This window comes from Vulpes vulpes, chromosome 16 (genome assembly GCF_048418805.1).
Source record: "Vulpes vulpes isolate BD-2025 chromosome 16, VulVul3, whole genome shotgun sequence".
NCBI lineage: Eukaryota > Metazoa > Chordata > Mammalia > Carnivora > Canidae > Vulpes > Vulpes vulpes.
The window spans coordinates 92,317,761-92,344,430 of record NC_132795.1 but is presented as its reverse complement, the minus strand read 5'-3'; the positions used below and the strand labels follow the sequence as shown (position 1 = coordinate 92,344,430).

Here is a 26,670-nt window from a genome sequence, read left to right as displayed (position 1 = left end):
TATATCTAAATTGGGGTATCTCAGAGCACCTGGGTGGCTCAGATCGTTAAGCATCTGCCTTTGGCTCAGGTCATGACCCCGGCGTCCTGGGATCGAGTCCCCATGTTGGGCTTCCTGCTTAGTGAGGAATCTGCTTTTTCCTCTACACTTCCCCTCTGCTCGAAGTCTCTCTCTCTCTCAGGTAAATAAATAAAATCTTTTAAAAAATAAATAAATTAGGGTATCTCAACCTTATTATGGAGGCTGTTTCAAAGTAGTGTATATTGACTGAGCATTTTCTCTATTCCAAGGACTCTACATGTATTTCCTCTTTCAAGAAAAACTGATTGAACTAATGGTAAGCGATGTTCATACAAAAGATAAACTATACTCGTAATTTTAATGACAATTACACGAACTCCAGAATTATGTTGAAGTTGCTGCCAATGAGACCAAATCTTGAGCAATGTGTGGGTTTGCCTGATTCTGGGAAATATACTTTACTTCATGAAACTAGTATAAGCAGGTAGCTATTCTGATTATGTCCATAACATAGAATGGACATAGAATGTCCATAACTAATATAAGCAGGCAGCTATTCTGATTATGTACATAACATAAAATATAAAATAACAATGCCTATGAATTAGAAAGAAGTTTATTTCTCAATCACTTAAAAGAGGTCAAGAGCTAGAAACCTGTGTTCTAGAAGCTATGTCAGCTCTACAGTCATTAAGGACACAGATTTCTTTGTATTTCTGATTCTACATTCAAACATACCTTTTTAGGATTTCATTTTATCCCCACTGTTGACGTATTAGCTAGACCTGTTTGTTTTATTTTTGATGGGTGTTCTAAGATTTAGAATGTACATTTTTAATTTATCACAATTTACCTTCAAATATTAGTACATTTCACATACAATGTAAATTCTAACAATGTAATTCCATTTCTCCCTTCCATCCTTTGAACTATTATTGTCAAGCATTTTACTTCTACATATGTTATGAACTCTATAAAACAGTATTGTATTTTTGTTTAAGTAGTCAGTTATTTTTTTAAGAATTTCTAAATGAGAGGGGCAAAGCCTTTTGTATTTACTTATATAGTAACCATTTCCAGGACTCTTCATTCTTTAATACAAACTCAAGCTTCTGTGTGTGTGTGTGTGTGTGTGTGTGTGTGTTTTTATTTTTATTTTTATTTTTATTTTTTTTGTGTGTGTGTGTGTTTTAATGCTGAAAAAGTTGCTTTAACATTTCTTGTGGTGCAGTGTAACTGGCAACATTCTCTCAGCTTTTGTTTTCTTTAGCTTTCATTATTGAAAGATATTTTTTCTAAATATAGGATTCTATGTGACAGAATTTTTTTTCTTTCAGCACTTTTATAAATGCCCTTTCATTGTCTTTTGACTTGCATAGTTTCTGATCAGAAGTTTATTGAATTTTCGTCTTTGTTTCTCTATACATAATGTGCCTTTCCTCCCACTGGCTGCTTTTGATATTTTCTTCTTACCGCAAGATTTCAACAGTTTGATGACGATGTCTTTTTTAGTGGTTTTGAGTGCGTGTGCTTACCCTGCTTAGGGATTATTGAACTTCTTGAATCTCTGGGTTTATAATTTTTGTCCAATTTTTAGCTATATTACTTCAAATATTTTTTCTGTCACCCTTTCTCACCTCTCTCTCATCTGGAACTCCAGTCGCACAAAAACTAGAAAACTTGGTATTATCCTACAGATCACTGAGGCAGTTTTGCATTTTTTTTCGTTTTCATTGTTGTTTAATTTTTTTCAGTTTTGGGCCAGATTCTACTGCTATGTCTCCAAGTTTACTAATCTTTTCTTCAGAGTGTCTAACCTGCTTGAGTATTAATCTCACTCAGTGAAATTTTTATGTCCATTGAAATTCCATTCTTTTATATCTCTAATTTCTCTTTCAGTATATGGAGCATATTCATAATAACTTTTAATATTGTGGACTGCTAATTCTACCATCTTTTTCATTTCTGGCTTTGTTTATGTTGACTGACTTTTCTCCTGGTTATAGATTACATTTTCCTATTTCTTTACATGTTCTAGGTCTCTTGCTAGTTCCTAGGCATTTTCATGATCTTGCCTACGCATTAAGTGCTGGTGTTCCCCAGGATGCTATTATTGATTCCTCCTTTTCTGATGTACATACTCCCTGTGGGTTATTTCATCCATTCCTATAATTTTGACTACCGTCTATTTGATGGTATATTCCAATTGTATCTTCTGCTGTCCAGATCTTTCTTTAGAGCACTAGAGTCATATATATAATATATATGTATATATATATACAACTGCCTACTCCACTTCTTCACAGAGTTGTCCAGAATTATCTCAAACTCAACATATCCAAAGCGAATTCATCAAATTCCCCCTCAAAAGCTGTTCAATCTTCTGTATTTCCTAACTCAGTTAATGGAATCAATGGCTCATAAATCTCATCCTTCTCCTTCCTTGTAATACATATTATGGATCCCCCCCCCCCCTTGCCAGCCTTCATTCTTCTTTTTCTGGGCAATCACCCCTGTGTTCACTGGGATATCCACACCTCCCCATCACAACTTGGGGGAATCTAACTCCTTTGGGGCTGGGGGCAGGGCATATGTCTTTATCCTTAGATAATTAGTCTCATGTCATTCCCTGGTCATGTATAGAAAGATGAACCAGTTCTTGAGGCTTCTGCAGAAAGGTAGTTTTCTCTCCTTTCTAAAACAGTTTTCAAAAATTTCTTTCTTTTTTCTTTTCATGTACCTAGATGGTGCAACTTAAAACCACAGGAATTTCTTAAAACCACTGTCATTTGACCATAGGCTAATACTAAGGAAGGAAAAGCAGTGAAACAAGAGAGAAACATGACATCTTTGAACTGTTGAGTCATTCAGCTTTGAAGCCCACCTTTTCACTGGACTTTCTATCTAGACAGGTAATATTGATTGGTTAAGCCAGTTAGAGTTGGGGTTTTGCTGCTTGCAACCAAAAGCATCATAATTGATAACCTTCCTTCACCTTTCACCCCCAAACACAGGCAACTGCTCACTAGGTTCTATTAATTCTCTCTCTTAAATAGTGTCTGATTACCCTCAGTTCAGTCTCCTGCCACTGCTGATGCCTTAGTTCGGGCTCTCATCTTTTTTTAAATGCAGAAAATGCATTTCTAAAATACGTATCTTATGAAAATTTCATCTGCTTACAGTCCTGGCATGAGTTTCCATTGCTTCTAGAAAAGAGTCCACATTCCTTAGCATATTGTATAAGATTCTTCATTCTTTTTCTGTGTCTTCTCTCACCACTCCCTCAATCCTGTTCTACCAACAATGCTGAACTCTGCCAAGCCAGAATACTGCACAGTCTCATGCCTCTAGCACTTTGCTCTTCCTGCCTTCCAACTCCACCCCCCATGCTCCCACTCACTTCTCTCTTCCCCTCCTCCACCAAAATACTCAAAACACCCTAACTCACAGCCATCTTCAAGTTCAAATGTTCTTGGAAGCATCTGACCTTACTTGAGTCTGGGGCAGCTGTGCATCAAAGCACCTGGTGTGCTTTCCTGTTATAGTATTTATCACACTGAGTCCCTTTATTTACCTGTCTCCTCTATGCACAGCAAGCACTTTGAAAACAAGAAATGTTTCTTTTATATTTTTGCATTTCTATTTCCGAGAACCAACAAAGTATACTGGGACATAGTATATTCAATAAGTGTGTTTTTTCTTGAATGAATAATTATGTGGTCTACAAAAATAAGGATTTTTGATCTTGAGATTCTATTTGAAAACCTCCGTTTTTCTTCCACTGCATGTTTTTCTGGTTTATAAGCATTAATCTTTTTCTTCCAGGGTGTGTATGGGTTTCCAGCTAGGCAGGGAAGGAATACAGGAGGTTGGGACAGGTTACCTTTAGACCTTTAGAGATCCAGTAACTGTGTCCTGCCTTTTACCACCCTCCTCCACCACCAATTCACACCTCGGTGCCTGCCTGTATGGGTGTAGACTTAGCTGACCAGCCCAACAGCATACTCAGACTTTGGTTCAGACTTCAGTTACTGCCAAATGAAAGTTTGCCAACATATGTACAGTAAACAATCTTCCACGTCCCACGCATCGTTTGAACTTATGTATATTTCTTAAAAAAATCGTAGGCTTTAAAATAAACCTGGGTCATTTTACGCTGAGCAAGTAAAAAAAATACCAATATTAACCCTGAACTCTTTTACCTTTGCTGGTCTTAAAGTCTGATGTGACGAAGTGAAAAAAAAAATTAACAAGGTGATGTTCCTAATCGTTTTATCACTTCATTGTTAAGTTACTGGAAGCAACTACCTTTCTACAAGTCTTAGGTAAAAAAAAAAAAAAAAAAAAAAAAAAAGTTGAACCTAAAGCAGAGAGGACTCTTTTGAGGGAAGGGAAGGGAAAATGGGTATTTGTGATTCGGAATTTTGAAAGAAAATTAAGTAGCAGGGAAATGCCAAAAAACATCGACAGGAAGTCCGACCTCACTGGGCACTTGTGAGTGGTGAAACTAGGAGCTGGGGGGGGTGGAGCAAAGTAGGGAAGGAGTAGCTGGGGGCGGGATCCCTCGCGGTACCTTAGGACAAGAAGGGCCTTGTTCAGCCAGCAGCAGCGAGGAACGCGGCCTCTCCCTCCGAGTGTCGGTGACCATAGCAACAGTGGGGGCCGACCCTCTCGCCCTGAGCATGCGCAGTGCAGAGAGAGCCGGGAAGCCGCCACCGCCACGATGGAGCCCTCCGTTCCGTGCGTTGGAGGACTACAACTCCCAAGAGACCACTCGGCGCCGCGTCACCGCCTCCCGCTGTGGCCCTGCCCCCGTCCCGTCCCTCCTGCCCCGCCTTCCGGCTAGTCCCCTCCCCTCCCTGCGAGTGTGTGTCAGTGACCCAGAGGCGGTGTGAGGCGGAGGGACCGTCGGGGGGCGCCGCCGCGGCCGCCGCCTCCACCAGCAGCCGCAGCAGCCGCCGCCGCCGCCGCCGCGCCGCGCGTTCGGGTTTGCCTCAGCCCTCCGGGAGCGCACCACAAAGCGGGCCCCGCGCCTCTGCCTGTGCCTGAGCGCGCGGCTCCTCGGCGCTCGGCTCCGCGGCCAACTTCCCTCGCGGGGCTCGGCGGCTGGCGAGGGAGGCGGCGGCCGAACGCCGGGCTGTCTGCTCGCGCCGCCCGCGTACGCACGCTCGGCGCCCTCGCTCCGGCCCTCGGGGCCGTGCTGGGTTCGCGGCCGCCAGCGATCGTCCGGTGAGTGTGGCGGCGGCGGCGGCGCGCGGGCGGGCGGGCGGGATGGTGACGGGGCCGGCCCGGCGCGCGGGCGAGGCGGGCGCGCAACTTCCTCAGCGGCGGCCCGGGGGGCCACCCGCGCGGGCTCTCCCTCCCCGCCCGCCTGCGCGCCCCCGCGCTCGACGCGGCCGGGAGCGGAGTTCGCGGCGCCCGCATCCCGCGCCCTCGCGGGAGGAAGCGCCTTTGTGAGGAGCCGGCCCGACGCGCCCTCCCCCTCCGCCCGGGAGCCCCGCGGCCCCCGCGCCCCCCGGCGCCGAGCCGCGCGGGCCGCGGGGAGGAGGAGAGAAAGGAAAGAGAAACAAAGGGGGCGGTGGGCTCCTCTTTTGTTCGTGCGCATCTGCTAACTTCTTTCTCCCTCCTTACATAACGCGGACTTCCAAGTTAGTCATTCTTTTTATTGTTGTGATTCTTGTCATCGTCTCCGCGCGTCTCTCCGGCGTCTCCTTTCATCTCTGGATCTCAGAGCGTCCAGAGACACTGATTAATTACGCCTCTTTGTGTGTGTGTGTGTGTGTGTGTGTGTGAGGGGGGGGGTCTCCCCCCTCACGAAACGACGTTGATACGCCCGTTTTTCGTTCGGCGGGTAAACTGAGTCCCGGAAAGAGCCCTCTACGCGATGGACACTCTTGATCTGCCGCCGCGCGCCGAGTGTCTGAGGACCCGAAACGGCTTTATGAGCCAGAGCTCGTTCTCCAAAGGCGCCCCCGTGGAAAAGTTCAAGATGCTCCTTTTAGTTAACAGGTTAACTCAAGTCTAAAAGAAGTCTGGGTAAATTGTGAGGTAGCTCAGACAGCAATTCTGGTTGCATAGTATCTGAATCCTAAAACCTCAAAGGACTCGTGAGAAATGCCTCCCTGGAGCGTGGAGAAGCCTGCAAAATCCTGCACTCCCCTCCCCACGTACTTTTAGTTTTGTACATTCAGGGGCCTCATGAGGCAGGAGAGCAATGATGGGGGGCGGGAGGGCAGAGATGGTTTTGTTTTGTTTCTTTTTTTTTTTTTTAATGTAGATTTGACAGATTTTAATCACACACAAGGAAATGTGCCTTGGGTTTATCCACAGCCTTCCCATCGTGTAGTCCTCAGACAGTATGTTAGCAAATAATGGAGTGAGCATTTTATCCATAAGGTGCTGGCTGTGCCAAGGACTGAAGCTTTAAGTGTATGAAAAGGTCATCTGTTTGTTTTGGTTCAAAGGCTGTGTACTTTTCCTCCTCTGCAGAGTGTTATTTTGTTTTCGTAGCAGCTGATCTTTTGTTTCAGAACTGGCTTTGTCTTTCTACATTGAATGTGTAGGGTAACTGAGAAGAGATGTAAGGTGATTTTTGTTTTGTTTTGTTTTGTTTGTTTGTTTTTAATCTGCATTGTAGTGTGGATTTAGATTTTTTGAATTGTGGAGAAGGTTCAGTTTTTCAGTTCTTCTGTTTCAGCCTATGATGTTTTCTTTTAAACAGGAAATGTTTCCTCGGAGCGATCAGATTTACATCTCTCAAAACATTGTCCTTATTGAACAAATGTATCGTACCAATTCCTTTTGTTTCCTTATTCACACCAACAACCTCTTCTGGAGGAAAATGCATAACTCTGAGGACAAGTTTATTCGTTTTGGTAGTTAAACCAAACTGGAGGGTACCAAAAATTTAAATCAAGCATCATTTCTAGTAGTTATTTTCTGAGTTGAATGTGATCAAAACTGTAGTAACAGTGAGTACTTTCACTTATCCGAATTCCTCTTGAATTCACCTTTGTATAATATCGTTGCCCCACACACACACATTTTAGATTCTGGTGGTTCTATCAGAAAAGGAAAAGTGAGACATTTGTTATTTTCATATTTCTCTCCAGTCCTCTAACCTGTCCCCTTCCTGTAGTATGTTTAAAGAGATCTTGAGTTTAAAACAAACATTTGGAAATAGAACAGTTAAGTGTTTGGAAAGTTGCATGTAGTGGAGTGGTTTTTTTATGCCTCATCTAATATATTTACACCTTTTAAAGAGAAAAGTGTCACCTAGGTTTTTATTAATGTGTTAGAGATGCTGTAATGCAATAATAGCAGTATTTGTCGACTTAAAAAAAAAAAGCTAAAAATTGTGCCTGAATGACAGTTTTGGGGTAAAGGGGGAGAATCTGTGCTCTCCTTAAAATTGTCATTTAGGTGACCTTGCAGTTTTTTGGTTATATTGAACTTTTCCTGTAGCTTTTCAAACCGGAGATATTTGTACTCAAAGGAAACTACTAACACAACATCTTTGCTCAATCACTAGAGTCCAGAGGCAGAAGTTAGTGTTGACTGGCAAAGGCTGGCACCGCAGGTTTCCTGATGTCTTTGGGACTGCTTAAAGAAATGACTGAAAAGTACAGATCAAGGAACTAAGTCTAATACAGCAAATGCTAGTCAGGCATGTTTCAAGGGGAAGCCTCTGTTTGTTGCTGTTTGACTTCATTTCAGCTTCTTTTCAGGTTGTCATAATTAATGTCACTGATATGTTCAGAGTCTTGTCATTCAGAATATGTCTTACTGTAGTTGTCTAATGGGTCAGATGATAAGGACTATAGTAATCCTGCTTGTGAACAACTGTCTGCAGACAGAAAATTCTGGAGCTGATAAAGATTTTGAGCCCAGGCTTAGAATTGAAAATTATTTTTCTCACATTCTTACATATATACATCTTACCATTCCACATCGATATAGACCTAGCCTAGTATTTATTAAATCAGAAAGATTTCTGTGGATAATTTTATTACATATATTTTAACTATACAGTATATAATATATTAAAATTTCAAAGTGACAGGTATATATGATGGCACTAAGATAGTTCCAGGAGTTTCTTTGGAAAAATCAGTTATTCCAAAAGTTACATTTATGCCATTTAATTGAAGAGAATGAAACGAGTTTAAGAGCCAGAGGAAAGAAGGAGGAGGAAAATCAACAGAAAAGGAAACCTGATGAAGATGTTTTTAAAGAGTACAATATAAAAGATTCCTGGCAACATTATATAAGGGACAAAATTCTAGCTAAAGTCTATAAACAGTGAATTCCACTTAGCACTTTCTGTTTATAGATTTCTAGCCATCTTTTCCAGATTCTCTCTAAATATATTACACAGGAAAAGTAAACAGAAATCATTCTTTCAAGGGATTTGGGGATTTTTGTTGAGTTTTTTTTTTTTTTTTTTTTTTTTTTTATACATGTGGTAAGTGGGGGAGGATTATCATTGCTTTTCCTTAAGTTTGACCTCTGGCAGAGAAGATGTTCCCCACACTAATGTGTGGGAAACTCAGAACAAGAAATATTGGCCACCGAAAGAACTAGATATGTCAAGTTATGCCACTAGCTTTTTTCTTACATTATGTCGAAAGACCACTTCTAATTTTCCTGCCAAAGGTTGAAAATAATTGCCTCACATGTTACGCTTGAAATTATGTAGGTCCTACATAATTTCTGTTGTTGCAAGTATTAAAGAAGGAAGCATGTGATTTCTTGAGAGAATATCAAGGAATTTGTGAGATTTTTTTCCTTTTTAAATAGAAATAAGTATAAAAAAATATGAACATCTGATTGGAGGCTTTCAATTATCATAGCTTCCTTCTGAAGTAAACTTAAAGGAAAAGAGCATTGTCAAGTAATTTAAGAGAAATGAATCGTAAATGAGTCTAGGAAGATGTGATTATTTTTTTCAGAATGTGTACAAGATGTTTTTTTTTCATTTTTTGTTTTTTTGTTTTTTGCTGCAGTAAACTCTGTTTCAGAGAATAGAATTCTACATGGTATTCCTCGTGTTACCCCTGTAAAACTTTTATACACCTCAAAATGCCGTTTACAGGAAGATAGAATATGTTGCTGTTGCCTGTAAATTGGAAAATTTGGACATTTGTCATTCCCCACTTAATCTTGACTATTCATGTAGTTTAAAAAAAAGTTCTAAATTCAATACACATGTGATTTACTTCCTTTTCAAAGAATTTATTACTGATTTTTCTTTTATAATGAACCCCTTGGGATGTTGCTAATTCTAAAAATACGTATTACCCCTAGTTTCCCACCATCTTCTGCAGTTTCTGTTTCTATCATTTTTTGGCTGCAATTTGCTTTCTCCCCTAAATTGTCTAAAATAAGCTAGGAAATGTTTATGCATACTTGACAAGAAATACAGTCAGTTATTTATTATGCTAAACTTCAGCTAAATTTCAACATACAGGGTGCATTGAATCTGTTTTGGTGATAGAAGTACGCTTACTTTGAAGAGGGGGAGATAAAGCAGGGATAGTGAATAGATTTCACCTTGGGTACCAAATCTGGTTACTTGGTGGGGACTCCCTGTACTATATTTAGAAAACTGGGAGTCCCAGTTCAGACTCGGTAGGAAAGGATATGGTGATGGGCAGTTTCTGCTATTGGGTGGGCAATGGACTTTTGTCATGAATGCCAGATATTCATTCATTAAGTATTTATTGGAGGTCTTTTATGTGTCAGGCACTCATATTAGTCATACAGACTAAAACTAAAAGCTCTGCTTTATGGTGTTTACATTCTAATAACAAACACAGGCAATAAAATAAATAAGTAAAGTATTTCATGTTTTAAGGAGAAATGACCTCATTTCTTCAGGAAGTAAATAACAAGAAATAAGAAAAGGAGAGGAAGCTCTAAGATTTAAAGAGACTTCAGAAGCATATCCACCAAATGCAATGTATAGACCTTAGTTAGATCCTGCTTTGAGCAAAACTAACTATAAAAAGATGCTTATGAAAAATTGGCGAAATTTGGACATTGGATGTCTGATTAAAAGAAATTGTTAATTTTTGTAGGTGTGATAATGTACTATGAGTTTTAAACAAGAGTCCTTTTAGAGATCTAACGTACTTATGAATTAAAGTGTCATGTCTGGATTATTGCTCTAAAATAATTTGGACGGGAGAGGAGCATAGATGAAACAAGATTGGCCATATATTGAAAATTGTCGATGGTAGATGATGCATACCTTAGATTTCTCATATTCTCTCTACTTTTGTTTATGTTTGAAATTTCTGTAATGAACACTTTTACACACACAAGAAAATAAAGCAGAGAAGGGGAAGAAGGAACAGGTGGGTTGTAATAGGAGGAGGATGCAGAATAGACCTCATTGAGAAGGTATTTGAGTGAAGACTTGAAGGAAGGAGGTGAAGGAGTAAGCCTTGCAGATAATCCTGGGACAGGACACAGGCGAAGAAAACAGCAAGTATGATGGCTCTGAGGTAGAGAATCTTGACTAGAATACAAGAAACTATAAGACCAGTGTGGCTGGGTTAGAGTGAAGGAACAGCAGATTGGATAAGAAAGGTAAAGGGAGGGGCTGGGACACCAGATTTTATAGGGCCTGGGTGGTTATCCATCTTGCTTTAAAGTAAGGACATTTATTTTATACATTTAACTAAAATAAGTCTACTTTGGTCACCCTGGAAGCTATACACTTATTTCAAGGATACTAGCATTACTCAAAATATTTTTGGAACTACCTTTTTTTGGTAATTGCCTTCTAAGCCAGTTTAGGAGCCACACATGAAAATAGCTCAGTACCTTATATTTGCTCCTTGTTTTTAAGGAAAAAGAGGGTATTAGCTATATGACATCTCATTTCATTTATCAGATATGACTCAAAAAGAATTTGGGACAGAAAGAAAATAGGAAATAACTTCAGGCTGTTTCTAAAATCCATATCCACTCTGGGAAGGCAATTACTATTTCTAAAAATCAGATCTACCCATAGAGTGAAAAGGAGTTTTATTAATGTTGTGTACAATTGCAGCATCATTTGGAATAAGGATCTAACCTCTGAGAATGACTAATACGGAAGAGACTATTATACTCATTTAGATATTTAGGTTTTGTCTGATGCATGAAAACATATACACACAAAGCTGTGAACACTTCTTAAAAATTAAGTACTCAAGACCATCGTTGCAGATAAGTTTTGTGTTATGCATTCAAGACTGAAGATATGGCATTTATAATGTAATGAAGTTGTATAACTTTCTTGTTGCTATGGCATACACTTGGGGAATTGAAAGACTAACACACATTTAGTGTTTGAGACTAATCTGGCTCTCAAGTCTTAAATTCATGCTTCAATTCTCAGATTAGTGGTTGCTTCCAGAACATGATGATTTGCCATAATAGAGAACTGTGTTTAAATCTTTATTATTATAGAAAAATTGATCTCATCTTCCAAATGTTTGAAAGGCTCCCTCAAAAAAAAACCCTCCATGAATATAGATTTTTAAAATCTATTCATAGAACAATATACATTTGGAGATTACTAGTTTCAAATGATTTTGCACTAAATGATTTAAATGATAAATGATTTTCATTTTTTGTAAGGATAAGTTTTCCAACCTGAGAAACTAAACTTATTTCAGGGATTTTTACTTTGTCAATAACATTGAATTTAAAAAAAAAAACAAAACATTTTTTTCTAGTTAATTACACAAGAGCACAATGGTTTTGTATTTTTAATCAATAATATGTAGGATTTAATGGCATTAAGTAGAATTTGTGACCTTTATTACATAAATTGCAGGGGTACCTGGCTGGCTCAGTCAGTAGAGCATGCGACTTTTGATCTTGGGGTTAAGTTTGAGCCCCGTGGTGGGTGTAGAGATTACTTAAAAAAAATAAAATCTTAAAAAAAGTGATAATAAAATATTGCATAAAGTGACCACTAAGAATATAAATAATAAAATAAATTGCATAAAGTGACCACTAAGAATACAAGTATGGATCAATATAAGGAATATTTGACAAAGATCCCTGTTTTAAACATTTTTATAAAATTCTTTAATTTTTTAAATTCAATCAGTTTTTGGTCCTTTTAGTGTGTGTGTGTGTGTGTGTGTGTGTGCGTGTGTGTGTATATATGTGTGTGTGTATATATATATATATATATATACACACACACATATAAAAATGCAGAGGTTTACATATAGATAGAACCTTTCTTCATATACTGTATATACTATCAGTATTTGGATGCTATGCTGATTATGTAATGTATTTTAAACACTAGCCTATTGGCCTGGAACAGAGAACCCATGTTTAATTCGTGGGCTTTCCATTAACTCTGAAGGTCTTTACAAACTCTTTGATTGCTCTGTAAAATGCAATAAAAAGAATAATAGTTTTTCATGAAGGACTTTGAAATTCTATGGTGGGACCAATCTGATGTGTGGCTCATTTTAGAACTAGCTTTCAGTCTGTTGATTTGGTGGTAGGATTACGAATCTGTTTTTATTTCCATTTTTGTGGAATAAATAAATAGCTTATAATGGAGGAGGAAGAGAAAGAGGGGGAGGGGAAGAGAAGGAAGGAAAGAAAAAATTGGCTCTCACAAAATAGTAAACTTGAGCATGGATAATTCTGGTAAGTTGGATCTGCTTAAGTGTCCATGACTTAATGAGCTAAGACTCATATTATTAAATAGAAAATAGTAATAATAATACAGCTTCCATTTCAAGAAAAAAACTTGCTTTGCAAAAGGGACATCTTAAATTTCATGTTGACTTAAACTTTGTGACCATGATAAAGCCTGTATTTATTTTGGGAAATAATAGCAATAATGATAATAATGTTAATAATCATGGTGATAATAAGTAACACTAATGAAGAATTATTTGAAAATTCACTCTCTAGGGGGATCCCTGGGTGGCGCAGCGGTTTGGCGCCTGCCTTTGGCCCAGGGCGCGATCCTGGAGACCCGGGATCGAGTCCCACATCGGGCTCCCGGTGCATGGAGCCTGCTTCTCCCTCTGCCTGTGTCTCTGCCTCTCTCTCTCTCTGTGACTATCATTAATAAATAAAAATTAAAAAATAAAAAATAAAAAAAAAGAAAATTCACTCTCTAGGAGTGCAAGGGTGGCTCAGTAGGTTAAGCGTCTGACTCTTGATTTTGTCTCAGGTCATGATCTCATGGTCATGAGATCAAGCCCTGAGTCTGGGCTCTATGCTCAGTAAGGAGTCTGCTTGTCTCTGTCTCTGTCTCTGTCTCTCTCTCATTCTCTCCCCCCTCTCTCCCCATCTCTCCCCCTTTCGCCCCTCTCCCTCCCTCTGCTCCACCCCCTGCTCATGCATGCACATGCACTTGCAAGCTCTCTCTCTCTCAACTAAATAAACCTTTTTTCAAAAAAAAAAAAAAATCACTCTATTACTTGAAGTCTGTAGGGTTTTGCTGCATCAGGTTCCAGGATTTTCTTTTCAACTTGCGCTTTGAAAGGTATTTGTATTCCACATCTCTGTAGCTCTCACTTCATCTCTCTCTCTTACTTTCATCTCTTCTTCATTTTTGTCACTGGCTCTGTTTATGCTCCTTTGCTTGCTTTAGTGCCTATTGCCCTTACACCATGTTTTCTACATGCCTGCTATTTTTTATACTTGGAGAGTGGGCTTGGAATGAATGAAGGGCCTTAAAGTAGTAACAGGTAGATGACAGATATAACATCTGTCCTATTTGTGTCTTTTACCTGCTTACCTTCTTTTTTACCTTTTCTTGCCCCCCATTTTTTGGTGTGTGTTCTAGAGGAGAGATGATATATTCTATCAGTTAGGCTCTAAGAGATAACTCTGTGACCCAAAGGATACAGTATTTTTTAACTGAATAATATAGGAAATAGTAGTAAACTCATTGATTTGAAAGCCTCATGAGTTAGTTCTGCATCCATCCAGAATGAAACCTAAACTAGCAAAATTTGACAGAATTAACAGCCTCGTAGAATTTCAAACACCATTTTCAACTCTTGGTGTATGTTGTCTTTTCTAAAAACATCAATCAGGGACTTCACCATCACTGTAATAATGGTTAATCATAAATGGCCTTGGAAAAAAACTGTCTGGACTTCTGATAAGGTGCTTTTTTGACAATTAAGAGAAAAGGGTAGAAAGATCAGTAATGTGGTAAAGAAGTTTATAACTTCTTCATCCTTTCATGGAATAAATTATAAGATGACTGGCCCTGATTTTTTTGCTGGTTAGATGCTCATTGTAGTGTGCGGCCTGTCAATTGGCTTAATCTTTAGAAGGCCTCATAAAGTTTAATTTTATTTTTTAACGATAACTGAAAACAACTGGAGGTATTTTGTTGGTTCCTCAAAACCTGAGTGTTGGATTCCTGGGTTTTGGCAGATGATACCCACAGTACTTCATGTTCCTCTGGGTCTGTGCCAGATTTAATGAACTGCATGTACTAGAAGCACTAAAAGCTGATTTTCTTTAATTTAGACTACTGTTAACATAATGGATTTTTCTTTCATTTGTTTCTTACTACTATTCTTTAAATTTGACAAAGGACCAAAACATCCAAATTACAAAACTAATTACGTTTATCTTTTGTGAGAAATGTGTTAAACGTGTGTTTGATTCATAAAGTAGTGGTTGCTTCTAATTAGAAACCACAGTAATATAGACAAACTTCATGCATCTGAAAGTTTTTTAGATTTACTTAACTGCTTTACTGTAATTTTCATTTAAAATGGCATGATTCAGTCTCTGAACTAAGTCTGAACTAAGTTCACCAAAGGAGCAATGAATTTTGAGTTTTGCTCTTGAACTGTTCAGTCTAGATCATGTATGTGACTTCAGTGACACCAGACCTTTTTTAAAAAATTCATAACATATAGTTAACAAAAAGAAATTCACATTTTGTTAAAACTCCTTGGTTGTGTCTCTTTTAGAAATGGTATACCAATTTATTTGTATGTAGTTGAGCTCTTAAAGACCAGTCTTTAAAGGCTTTAGCCAGAATTGCCTCCTGAAGCTGTCTTTAAAATGGCTTCCAAAAAGGATTTGCTGGATTTCAGAACTGAGTAGGCTGTTAATGATTCAATATGCCCCCTCATTCTCCTCCTACTTCTTAAATTGAAAGCTCTTTCGTAGCATCTAGGTGCCCTGAGTCATCATGGCTAAACTCTAAAGAAGAATTGTCACATGGAAAAACTCACCATGAAGTAAAATTGTCAGAAAACAATCTGAGTCAGAGATCATTCATTGATCACAATGATACAACCTAGAGACTGTGGGCTTCATTTAAAACTTTGAAGGTACTTACATGTATGTCTTTGTTATAGGACTTATTGAAGACTTGTTTATTCTCAGTTAAATTTTAATTGGTTGATTTTTGCTATTACATGAAAAGGTTTTTATATTTTTTTATTGAATAAATGTATCAGAGAGGAAAAGCAGGATTCAGGATAAAAACCAGTATACCAGAAGTCATGAGACCTGGAGTTCTGATCCATTTATTTAGTGAGTGCCTCATATATTTCATTAAACCTCTCTAGGTCTTAACTTTCCTTATCTTTACAAGGTTAGCAACTCTGTGATAGCCCTCTTTGGAACCAACCCATGCAGATATACATAATACCTAACCCCTTTTTGGTACTGTATTGTCAGCAGCTAGATAGTTGGCATTCTAGATGAAATCTGTCATCTCTTCCAACTCCACAATTCCGTGATTTTAAATGACTTGCCAGTAGAAAGTCTTTTTTTTTTTTTTTTTTGAGTCTTTACTGTTTTTTTTCACATTGAACAGAGTTGGAGAGATGGTAATTCACTTATTCTGTGAATTAAGAATTCTTTGTGGTCAGAGATAGCATGTTTGTATTTCATGTAGTACCATAAACTGAATGTTTGTATCCCCCACAAAATTCACGTATTAAAACCTAATCCCTAATACGATGGTATTTGGAGGGAGGACTTCTGGGAGGGGATTCCGTCATGAGGGCAGAGCCTTCATGAATGAGATTGATGACCTTATAAAAGACCTTAGATATCCCTCACTCCTTCTGCCAATGTAAGGATACTGTGAAAAGATGACCATCTATGAGCCAGGAAGTGAGCCTTCCCCATCACCTAATCTGCCAGTGTTGATCTTGGACTTCCCAGTCTTCAGTACTGTGAGACATAAATCTGTTTTTTATAAGCCATCCAGTCTATGGTATTCTGTTAGAATACCCCCAATGGGCAAAGACATATCGTGATGTTAAAAACAAATATTGGAAGGGGCACCTGGGTGGCCCAGTTGGTTAAGCGTCCGGCTCTTGGTTTCAGCTCAGGTTATGATCTCAGGGTCCTGAGATCTAGCTTGGCTCTGTGCTCAGCAGTGAGTCCATTTCTTGCCCTTTCTCTCTGCCCCTCCCCCCGCCCATGCTATTTCTCCTTCCTCCCCTCAAAATAAATAAATCTTAAAGAAAAAAAAAACTGGAGAAAATTCATGGGAACATTTAAAATTCCAAGTGGAGTGGAAACATTTAAAATGGTTAGTGGGAAAAAAATTTTTTTTAATTAAAAAAAAAATAAAATGGTTAGTGGTGACTTGATTTAAACTCATTTCAACTCCTAAATGTTTCAATGGCAAAACATCAGATTACTGAGATTCAAAGTGATGTGTCTATTTGAAGGGCACATCGTGAAGCAGAATGAATACTAGCCTGAGAGTCAAGAGGCCTGACTTTTAGCTCTGCAAACTGTTTTTTAACCTGGTTGGTATCTTCATCTAGGTAGTAGTATCAGACCATTGCTTCTCAGACATTAATGTATTATGCAGATTACTTGGGAATCATACTAAGATGCATTTTCTGATTCCATAAGTCCAGATGAGCCTTGAGATTCTACAGTTTTAACAAGCTCTCAAATGTGTTACTGCTGTATACCATGGAACATATTTTAGAAAAGTGTTACGATGATTTGATGTTCTTCTGGCTGGGTCTTTAAATCTTAACTCCACCTCTTTTTCTCAGACTCTTTCACATGAAATTTCATTAAACTTGTTTTTGAAGCCTCGTTTCTCTAGGTTCATTCCCTATCTTCTCAGTCTGATAGCTCCTTTAGTTTTGCTGTTTTTCACTTTCCAGAACCAACTTCATAGATGGTCATTCAAGTTAGAATAATAATAGGTAAGGTAGTATTCAAAGAGGCTTTGATAGGGATGCCTGGGTGGCTCAGTGGTTGAGCGTCTGCCTTGGGCTCTGGGGTGTGATCCTGAGGACCTGGGATAGAGTCCCACATCGGGCTTCCTGCATGGAGCCTGCTTCTCCCTCTGCCTGTGTCGCTGCCTCTCTCTCTCTCTCTGTGTGTGTGTCTCTCATGAATAAATAAATAAAATATTTTTTAAGAGGCTTTGATATAAAGAAAGCTGGATTTAAATCCTTCCACCACTGATTAACAGGTCTATTGCCTTGGGCAGTTGACTTAATCTTGTTGAGAGGAATAGAAATAATACATAAAACCCTCAGCACAATGTCAAGCATAACGTAGGTGATCAAAAATTGACAGTTGTTTTTATTCTTACTGGTGTCTTGATTTGTAGAAGTGGAAAAAGAGAGGAAAAGAACTGTTCCCCAACCCAGGATCTGTGTGCCACATTTAAGTTTTCAAGTGCCCACTAGACCTATTAATCCATTTTCTTCAGACTTAGCATTGTCAAGAAGCTCTCTTCTTTCAATATCTGTTCTGTCTCCTTCAATCCTGGTGGAAGTTAAGGTTTCACTATACATTGCCCAAGCCAGGAACTTGTCAGTTGTGCCTTGATTTCTCAAATACTGCTTTTCTCTTTCCTCATTTCTACATTCCCTTTGCCTGGGCTCTTTATCTTTTCACCTGGGCTCTTTTTATCTGATTTTGTTGGTTCTAGTCTCCTCATGTTTTTCACATCCTCCTCTTCCTCCTCACATATCCTCCATAGTGCTTTCAAAGTTATTTTCCTAAAAATTGTGTGTGTGTTTTGTTTGTTTGTTTTTTTACAACCAGTCTGTCTTGAATACTTCTATTGTGCAGGCACTGAGTATGTGGTGAGAGGACAGGATGAGACAGTTCCTAATGAAAATCACAGACTAGGAAGGAGAGTAGATATTAAAAACAAGTAAATATACAAATAAATGCAGAACTGGGTGCTGAGAGAGAATACCAGATGGGAACCTGATATTGTATATTGGATGATCAGAGAACACTTTCTAAGGAATTAACATTTAAGCTACTGTCTCCAGAAAGAGGAGCCAGCTAGGCAAAGAGCAGAATATCATTCTAAGTTGCGGGTACAGGATGAGCAAAGACGCTGAGTATGTTTTAAAAGTGAAATGGTAGGACATCGTGGTAGACAATATAGAAAATGAGGGAGAAGGAGCTATTAAGGATTTCCAGGTTTCTGGTATGAGCAATTACTGGGTTTAAGTGGTGCCATTTACGGAAATAGATTAGGGATGGGATAGCTTTGAGCAAGGGACAGAATCATGAATCTAGTTTGTCAGGCTAAGGAGTCTGAAAAAAAAACATAGTTATGTTAGTCCATTCTGGGTCTCCCATTTCCTATAAGATCTCTTCTAGGTAGTATAGTCTGTTAAGCATCTGACTCTTGGTTTCAGCTCAGGTCATGATCTCAGGGTGGTGAGATCAAGTTCTGTGCTTAGGGTGGAGTCTGTTTAAGACTCTCCCCTTCTCCCTCTGCCTGGCCCCCACGCCCACTCTTCCACCCTCCGCTTGTGTATGTGTGCACTCTCTCTCTGTCTCAGATAAATAAATACATCTTTTTTCTATTATTTAAAGATCTGCTCCAAATTCTATCTTGGCTTATAAAGTCCTTATAAGGACTCATCCCTCATCTACCTCTAGCTTCTCTCACTTCCTTCCTTTCATTACTGTACATAAGTCATAATGAAATTCTCATTGTTTTCAAAACAGTTTTGAACTTTTGCATATGCTATTACATTGAATAAACATCTCTCGTTGAGGACTTTCATCCTTCAAAGCCCATCTTGAATTTTATTCTTCTATAGAATTTTCTCCAACTTCTCCATGTTTCAGTTAGGGTCTCTCTCTCTCTCTCTTTTTTCTTCTTCTTCTTCTTCTTTTTTTTTTTTTTTTTTTAACATTTTACTGTCATTGATTAACATTCGGCTAATACTGTTGTTATAGCACCGATCACATTATATTAGAATTTCTCTTTTGACATATCTGGACACATTTTGCTAATTCATGAGCTGTGTGAATCCAGAGATCTAAGTTTATTTGTGTTCCAGGGATCCAGTGCATAGGAGCTGCTCAGAAAAATGAAGGAGTGGATATGTTTCTTGTATAAAGCAGTCTGACCCTACTGCCATAACTGGGATGAATATTATTTGCTTCTATAGGGCCCAGACACTACTTTTACCATATTACATTGGCATTAAACTGTTATACATACATTTCTTAAGGACAAGAACTGAGTCTTGGTTTTCCTTGTTTATCTAGTGTCCAATACTGTGCATAATTACAATCAGGAAAATTCCAGTGACTATAGTTTCATTGTGGAATATCTCACCATTACAGCCTTCCTTGGATGGGCATTATGGAGGCTGGAGGGAGGAAGAAGGGAGACTCAATTATCAACATATCTCCAGTGTTTGCTTGCTGTTCTTGATAAAAAGATACATAATTGTGTTTAAAATAAAATGAAATCCCATTATTCCTTTGAAATAGCTATGGAGATCACTTGCTATCTCCATATTACTAAATTGAGTGATACTTTTTTCAACATTTATCTTACTTGACTTCCTAGGGACATTTGACATTGCTGACTAATTCCTACTTTTTGAAGTATTCTTCACTTCCAGGATACTATATACCATGGATCAGTGGTTTGATGCTGTTGTTTTTTAAAATCTCCTTCAGGAGGTGCTACTTCTTTCAGATTCCTAAATTTTTGAACTCCTCAAGGCTTAATCTTAGGCTTTCTTCTCATACTCTATACTCATTCCCTAGGTAATTTCATCTGTATATCAAAGATTTCCAGGCTTATATTTCCAGCCCAAGCTCCAGACCTATATATACAATTGCTTCTAATGTCCATGGATATCTCAAAGGTACCTCAAATTCCCATGCTCAGTGTCAAATTTATGGGAGCCTCAAAGTCCCTGGCTACAGAAGGTTTGAAGAGTGATTTATTACTCTTCATAAAAAATAATTTCCAGGGTTGTTGTTCTCTCCCACCAAATTCTCTTTAGCAGGAAATAGTTTCTATACTAAAGTAATTATTTAACTGACAATATAAATATCCAAGTAAAAAGGAATCAGCTATCAAAAGAGTTATAACAGTAATTCTTTATTGAAATACTACTATGTGCTAGGTACTTGGTTTAATTCTCAAAACACCTCTTTTGGGGTTAGTAATATTATATTATTGAAAGGTAATAGACTGTTATGTTTGCAAGTATTGACTCTTAACCAAAACTTCTCAGGTTTCCATCCGAAGTGCCAACCCTACCACTTACTAGCTGTATGACTTCTGGTAATTTACTGATCTGGACCTCAGTTTTCTCATCTGTAAAAGAGAGATGATATTATTTATCTCCCAAGAACATTATTAGGAGTAAAACAATTATTCAGTAAAGTTCATTCAAAAATACCTGTCACTTATGATAAGTACTGCATACATGTTAACATTATTATTTATTATCTAAGGTTTACAGATAAGGAAATTGAACCTCAGTAAGATTGGTCCAAGACTTATAACTATTAAAAATGAGACAGTGCCAGGAGTCAACATAGACAGTCTGACTCCAGAATTCCCTTAACTATTCTATTTTACTTCATCTCAACTAATAATAGTGTATCTCATACTCTTGCACACAAGTCTCCATATTAATGATATTGTGATCATATGAGTATTATAATCACTCTTCCTATTCTAGTACTCCTACTTTGTTTAAAATGTAAAAGATAAGTATACAGTTAAAAGCTCACTTGAGTATGGTATGAGAAACACAAGAATATACATCTTAATTCCATTTTATTCTGCACGCATTGTTTTTTCTTTTTCTTGTTAGCAGTTTAGTCACCAAAATCCCTAGAAAGTAGGAGTATGAATTTTATATATTACTCGAAAGTGTTTTTAGTTGTTGTGAATTACTTACTCTATTAAATATTTTTTTGCTAAATATTTTCAGAATGACTTGGAAGCATGTCATATTCACATAGTATGCTTAAAATCAGTAATTTTTGTGGTTATGATTAAATATTACCTCTTTTGAAATTATGTAGTTATTTGCTTATTTTTAAAAGCCATAGATATTTCGATTCCCCAAGGAAGTTTTCCTTTTAATTTTATCAGCCTCTAAAAAGAGTTTTAATTTTATCAGCCTCTAAAAAAGAATAGGAACTTTGATTTTAGTATTTTAAGGCCTTTGTATATTAGATTCTGTATGTAGTTGAATCTGCTTAATTAAATAAGTTTTAGTCCCTGACTCTCATTTAGGCCTCTAGTAAAAAAAAAAAAAAAAAATACATCTGGTTATTATTTACAGTTTCTATAGATGATTTACTTCCCCACTTCCCCATTGCTTATTCTTTTTTCCATTGTTGGTTTTTAATTCTTATTTCTTTGTGGCAAAAAAAAAGAAATTCCTTTGTCTTAATATAAAAGCAGAAGATATAAAGTCTTCTGTAGCCTTTGAACTTGGCAAGGAGAGGATCTTGAGAAGGAGAGTGGACTTTAAAAAGCAATCATTTATGAAGAGTCTGTTTTACCATATTTTTGGAACTGAATTCTGTGGCCTACACTAAATAGTGTATTTAGTCTTGGGGAAACAAACACACTTAAAATAGTTATGTCAGTTAAGACTCTGTTGTGACAGAAAACTGCACTCAAACAGGCCTAAGAGGGGAAAAGGTTTATTGATTTGTGTGAACTGGACCAGGATAGGTATGGCTTCAAGGATAGCTCCACCCAAGGCTTTAATGTTGAGACTCAATTTCTGTGCTTTTCCTGGCACTGCTTCCTCCTTCTTGGCTTTATTCTCCAGCCCTACCTGAGTAGAAGATAACTTTAATCCCTTAAATCCCTGCAGTATCCTCTGTATCTGGAAAGAGTGACCATCTTTTTCCTAGAAGCCCCAGCAAAAGTCTCACTGCATCTTATTGGCTCAGACTGGCCCACTTTCTTTGTGGCCACAGGAACATGAAGCCGGGATTGTCTAGGAGTGAGCTACATACCCAGCCATTGAGTTTGAGGACATAGTCAACTATGTCAACCAGATATACATAAATTATAATTTCCAAGAAGGAAATAAAGACACCATTATATTACAGGAAGGGTGAATGTCTGCTGGGAGGCAGAAAATAGATGTCCTTAACTCTTGTTATATCTTTTCCATTTTAAGAGTTAGGGCTCAACTAAGGAAGACCAGTTTGATTTTTTTAAAATTACTTTTTGAATTTTATTTAAATTAAATTAACATATAATGTATTATTGGTTTCAAAGGTAGAAGTTAGTGATTCATCAGTCTTATATAATACCCAGTACTCATTACATCACATGCTTTCTTAATGTCCATCACCCAGTTACCCCATCCCCCCACCCTCAGGGTCCCTCAGTTTGTTTCCTGTGGTTAAGAGTCTCTTATGGTTTGTCTTTCTCTCCATCTTGTTTTATTTTTTCCTCTGTTTTTTTTTTTAATTTAGTATTCACTGCTAATTTGGAATTTGTATGACTTCACTTCCAAATTACTGTTTTAGAGCAATATATAAATGGGAATTGCTAAGACTTGTCACCTTTGAAGAGTTTTGAGAATATCAAAATTTTAAAATTTGGTGCTATTTTAACAAATAACCGTACTATTAATTTTCCTATTAGCTATAGTAACCACATTTGCTGATAAGTAGTTTTATGATATATAACAGTGTCTTTATAGATCCACATGTTTTTCTAGGTGAATACTTCCTTAATGCCTTAAGCCAACTGGGATTTTAGACCAGCAAGTTCATAAAGAACTATGAAATCTAAGGTTCTTTCCTAGAGATACTCAGGGCCTTTGGGAGAGGAGGAACAATAAGGGGTGATGAGGGACACTAACAAATGCTTTCATTACTGTAACTGATTTTAGTCTGAAAATGGAAACTCAGTTATAACTGAAAAGGAAAATAAAGTACCTATTATACTTTTATTTTTTAATATCAGATATGAAATGAAGTAGAAAATCATTTACATTTCAATCTCTAATATCATTTAGATAGCTCCTTCCATTTCTTATGTTACATTAATATATATGTGAATGAGTACAAATATCCCAATAAGGCTTTATAATACAATTCTATAGTATTGAGGAAATTTTAGGGTTTTTTCTTTTAAATTTCTTTTAAGATTTTATTTATTTATTTAGAGAGAGAGAGCAAGCATGAGCAGGGGGAGTGGCAGAGGGGGGAGAGAGAGAATCCCAAGGAGATTTAACACTGACTTGGATCCTGGTTTCAGCACCTGAGATCATGACCTGAGACAGAATCAGGAGTTGGAGGACTCAACCAACTGAGCCACCCAGGTACCCCAAAATGTCTTGACACCGTGCATATATGCTTTACTCACCAAATTAAAATGAAGACTTCATAAGATATAACCTAAACATATCTTTAACATTTTCTTTTCCTTTATTAAGTTCTGCAAAATGGGCAAAACAGTTTTTCCCTTAGAGGAGTTTTCAGCTTTAATAGGAGATAGCACAAGATCCGTATCTACTGTAACACAAAGCTGGCTATAAGAACAAGCGTTTAGGGGATAAGGAAAAGGAAAGACTTCTTGATTGGAAAAGGCCTATCAAATGGGTCTTGAAACATCAGAATTTTTTTTTTAAGATTTATTTATTTATGATTGAGAGAGAGGCAGAGACACAGGAGGAGGGAGAAGCAGGCTCCATGCTGGGAGCCCGACGTGGGATTCGATCCTGTAACTCCAGGATCGCGCCCTAGGCCAAAGGCAGGTGCCAAACCGCTGAGCCACCTGGGGATCCCCAAAACATCAGAATTTTTTACAAGTAAATAGTGATAATATTAAAATGACAATTATTTACTTAGCATTTATTATATTCAGTTTCATGGTTTTTGTCAAGAATATGTGATATCATCTTTATTCTTTTTAAGATTTTTTATTAATTTATTCATGAGAGACACAGAGAGAGGCAGAGACACAGGCAGAGGGAGAAGGCAGAGGGAGAGGCAGAGGGAGAGGCAGAGGGAGAAGCAGGCTCCACGCAGGGAGCCCGATGTGGGACTCGATCCTGGGACCCCAGGACCACGCCCTGGGCCGAAGGCAGGCATAAACTACTGAGGCATCCAGGGATCCCCGATACATCATTTTTAAATCTGGGGAAAAGTTGGGAGAATTTGAGTTATGGTGGATCCTAAAGACACATAGTTTTAAAAAAAGTAACAGAGTTTATTGGGACACATCAAATGGGAAGCTATTTCAGCCACCACAATAACTCTTTGTAGTATAAATAAAAGTTGAAAATCATTTCTAATAAAAATTGTATTGTTAAGAAGTAATCAATGATTTGAAGAAAAAATAGTACATACATTGCCTTAGAAGTTCTAGGTTAATCTTCTAACATTAGTCATTAAAGAAATTCCTTGGTTGTATATAGATTAGCAATTGTAGTCTGTACTCTATCCTCTAGAATCAACAATATTAATTTGGTTGGGTTTATATATGTATTGTGTTTTACAAATACAACATTCATTTAAAGTGGGCTCTTCAAAATACAGCATGACTTTAAATTAATAGTCTTGGGAAGTTTATAAATACTTTAAATGTTTACTGAAGAACATTTTCATGATCACAAAAAAAGTAATTTATAGATTAGTAAATAGTTGTCTTTTTTTGAAGTCCTAAGAGGAGCAATTAAACAAAATCTATTCAAATATAATTTTAATTGCAGTTTATTTAAACAAATAAAAATTGAATTTATGGTATTCTGAGCCTCGTATTTTTTCATTGAATGCCAAGGGTATGTTAAAGTTCCTACATTTATGTTTCTCTACAAAAGATTGTTCTGACAGTAAGTTTAAGTCATTTCACAATTTATTGCTGTCTAAAAATTTCCCTTGACTTCACATTTTGTTCTGAATGTCTTGGTTTCTTTCCTCCACCTACACAATGTAGAAGGCAAGTGAAGCAGGAGTTGCAAAGTAACACAGTGAATTTAAGAACCCTGGCTTTTTTCCAAAACAAAATAAACCTTTATTATAAGAATGCTTTTTATTGATACCAAAAAGCAGGGGGAGGGGCTTTTGGCAAGTGTTCAGTCAATGTGAGTAACCTAATTGATTTAGCTGGAATGAATAGGAAGCTTTGCCGTTTGTCCTTGTGGATATTTGGCTCAGTAAATATAGTGGTAGACCAGTTTAGGTCAAAGGTTAAAAAAAAAAAAACAATCCATCTAACTTATTGATCAAATATCAGCAATTTTATATCTGTGCCAGGGCCTTTGAAGAGAAAGAACTATGCTAATTAGAATCTTTTTTATTTCTATTATGAAAAATAATTTTTAGCTTACATAAAACACAATTTTTGGACAAATGTTAATGTGAAAATATTAAGAGAGGATATCCTTGCTGAGAATTGTAAGCTATATGAAATTTAAAGATATGTATAGAATGGGATGCCTGGGTGGCTCAGCGGTTGAGCTTCTGCCTTTGGCTCAGAGCATGATCCCCGGATCCAGGATCGAGTCCTACTTTGGGCTCCTTGTGGGGAGACTGCTTCTCCCTCTGCCTGTCTCTGCCTCTCTCTGTGTCTCTCATGACTAAATAAATAAAATCTTAAAAAAAAAAAATACATGTAGAAATTTAAACATACGGTCTTTACTAACAATAAAACTAATAAAAGCCTGAGTCATTATTAGGACAAATAATTAAAGATGACAATATATAAGCAAATAAAGAGTTTTTTAAAAAATTCATTATAGATGTCACATTACTTTAGCTCGGTCTGTAACTCTGTTTAAAAATGTAAAATTTAAGAAATTTTTTGAGGTCCTGTAAAAAGATTTTTCCTTAGTGAGAGGAAGAGAAAGAAATGATGATGGCAATTAAAATATATTTTTTAAATTTATTTATTTGGTTTTTTTTAAAAAAAGATTTTATTCATGAGGGACACAGAGAGAAAGGCAGAGACATAAGCATAGGGAGAAGCAGAGTCCTTGTGGGGAGCCTGATGCAGGACTCGATCCCAGGACCCCAGGATCAGGACCTGAGCCAAAAGCAGATGCTCAACCACTTAGCCACCCAGCTGCCCCTGTTTATTTATTTTTGTGAGAGAGGGCATACGCAAGCGCATGCAGGTGGACAGGCAGGAGAGAGAGAATCCCAAGCAGATTCCACACTCAGAGCAGACACAGATTCAGTCTCATAATCCTAAACTCATGACCTGAGCCAAAATCAAGAGTCGGACACCCAACCAACTAAGCTACCCCAGTGCCCCTACAGTACTTTAAAAAAAAGTACATTTGCAAATCCGATCTTTCAGTTTTGAAAGCATAGAAGTGTATCTCATATATATAACTTTGCTTGGAAGACTATTATTAAATTATTTAAAAAGCATATCTCAGAAAA

At 37.6% G+C, this 26,670-nt stretch overlaps 1 protein-coding gene and 1 long non-coding RNA gene across 4 annotated transcripts in view; one reads left to right on the top strand and one right to left on the bottom strand.

Moving 5' to 3' along the window:
• The window catches only part of LOC140596015 (uncharacterized), a 75,951-nt gene extending 71,166 nt beyond the window's left edge, over window positions 1–4,785 (bottom strand). The window contains exon 1 of the long non-coding RNA XR_011998038.1: window positions 4,595–4,785. This is a non-coding gene — a long non-coding RNA (uncharacterized lncRNA). The remainder of the gene's footprint in view (window positions 1–4,594) is intronic.
• PELI1 (pellino E3 ubiquitin protein ligase 1) overlaps window positions 4,713–26,670 on the top strand; it is a 58,617-nt gene continuing 36,659 nt past the window's right edge. The window contains exons 1-2 of one of the 3 annotated variants that reach the window (XM_072742976.1): window positions 4,841–4,936; window positions 5,140–5,250. The gene's annotated coding sequence lies outside the window, so the exon portion shown is untranslated. Of the gene's footprint in view, window positions 5,251–5,511; window positions 5,670–26,670 lie in introns of those variants that run through there. The other 2 variants (XM_072742975.1, XM_025992728.2) reach the window with 2 other exon arrangements.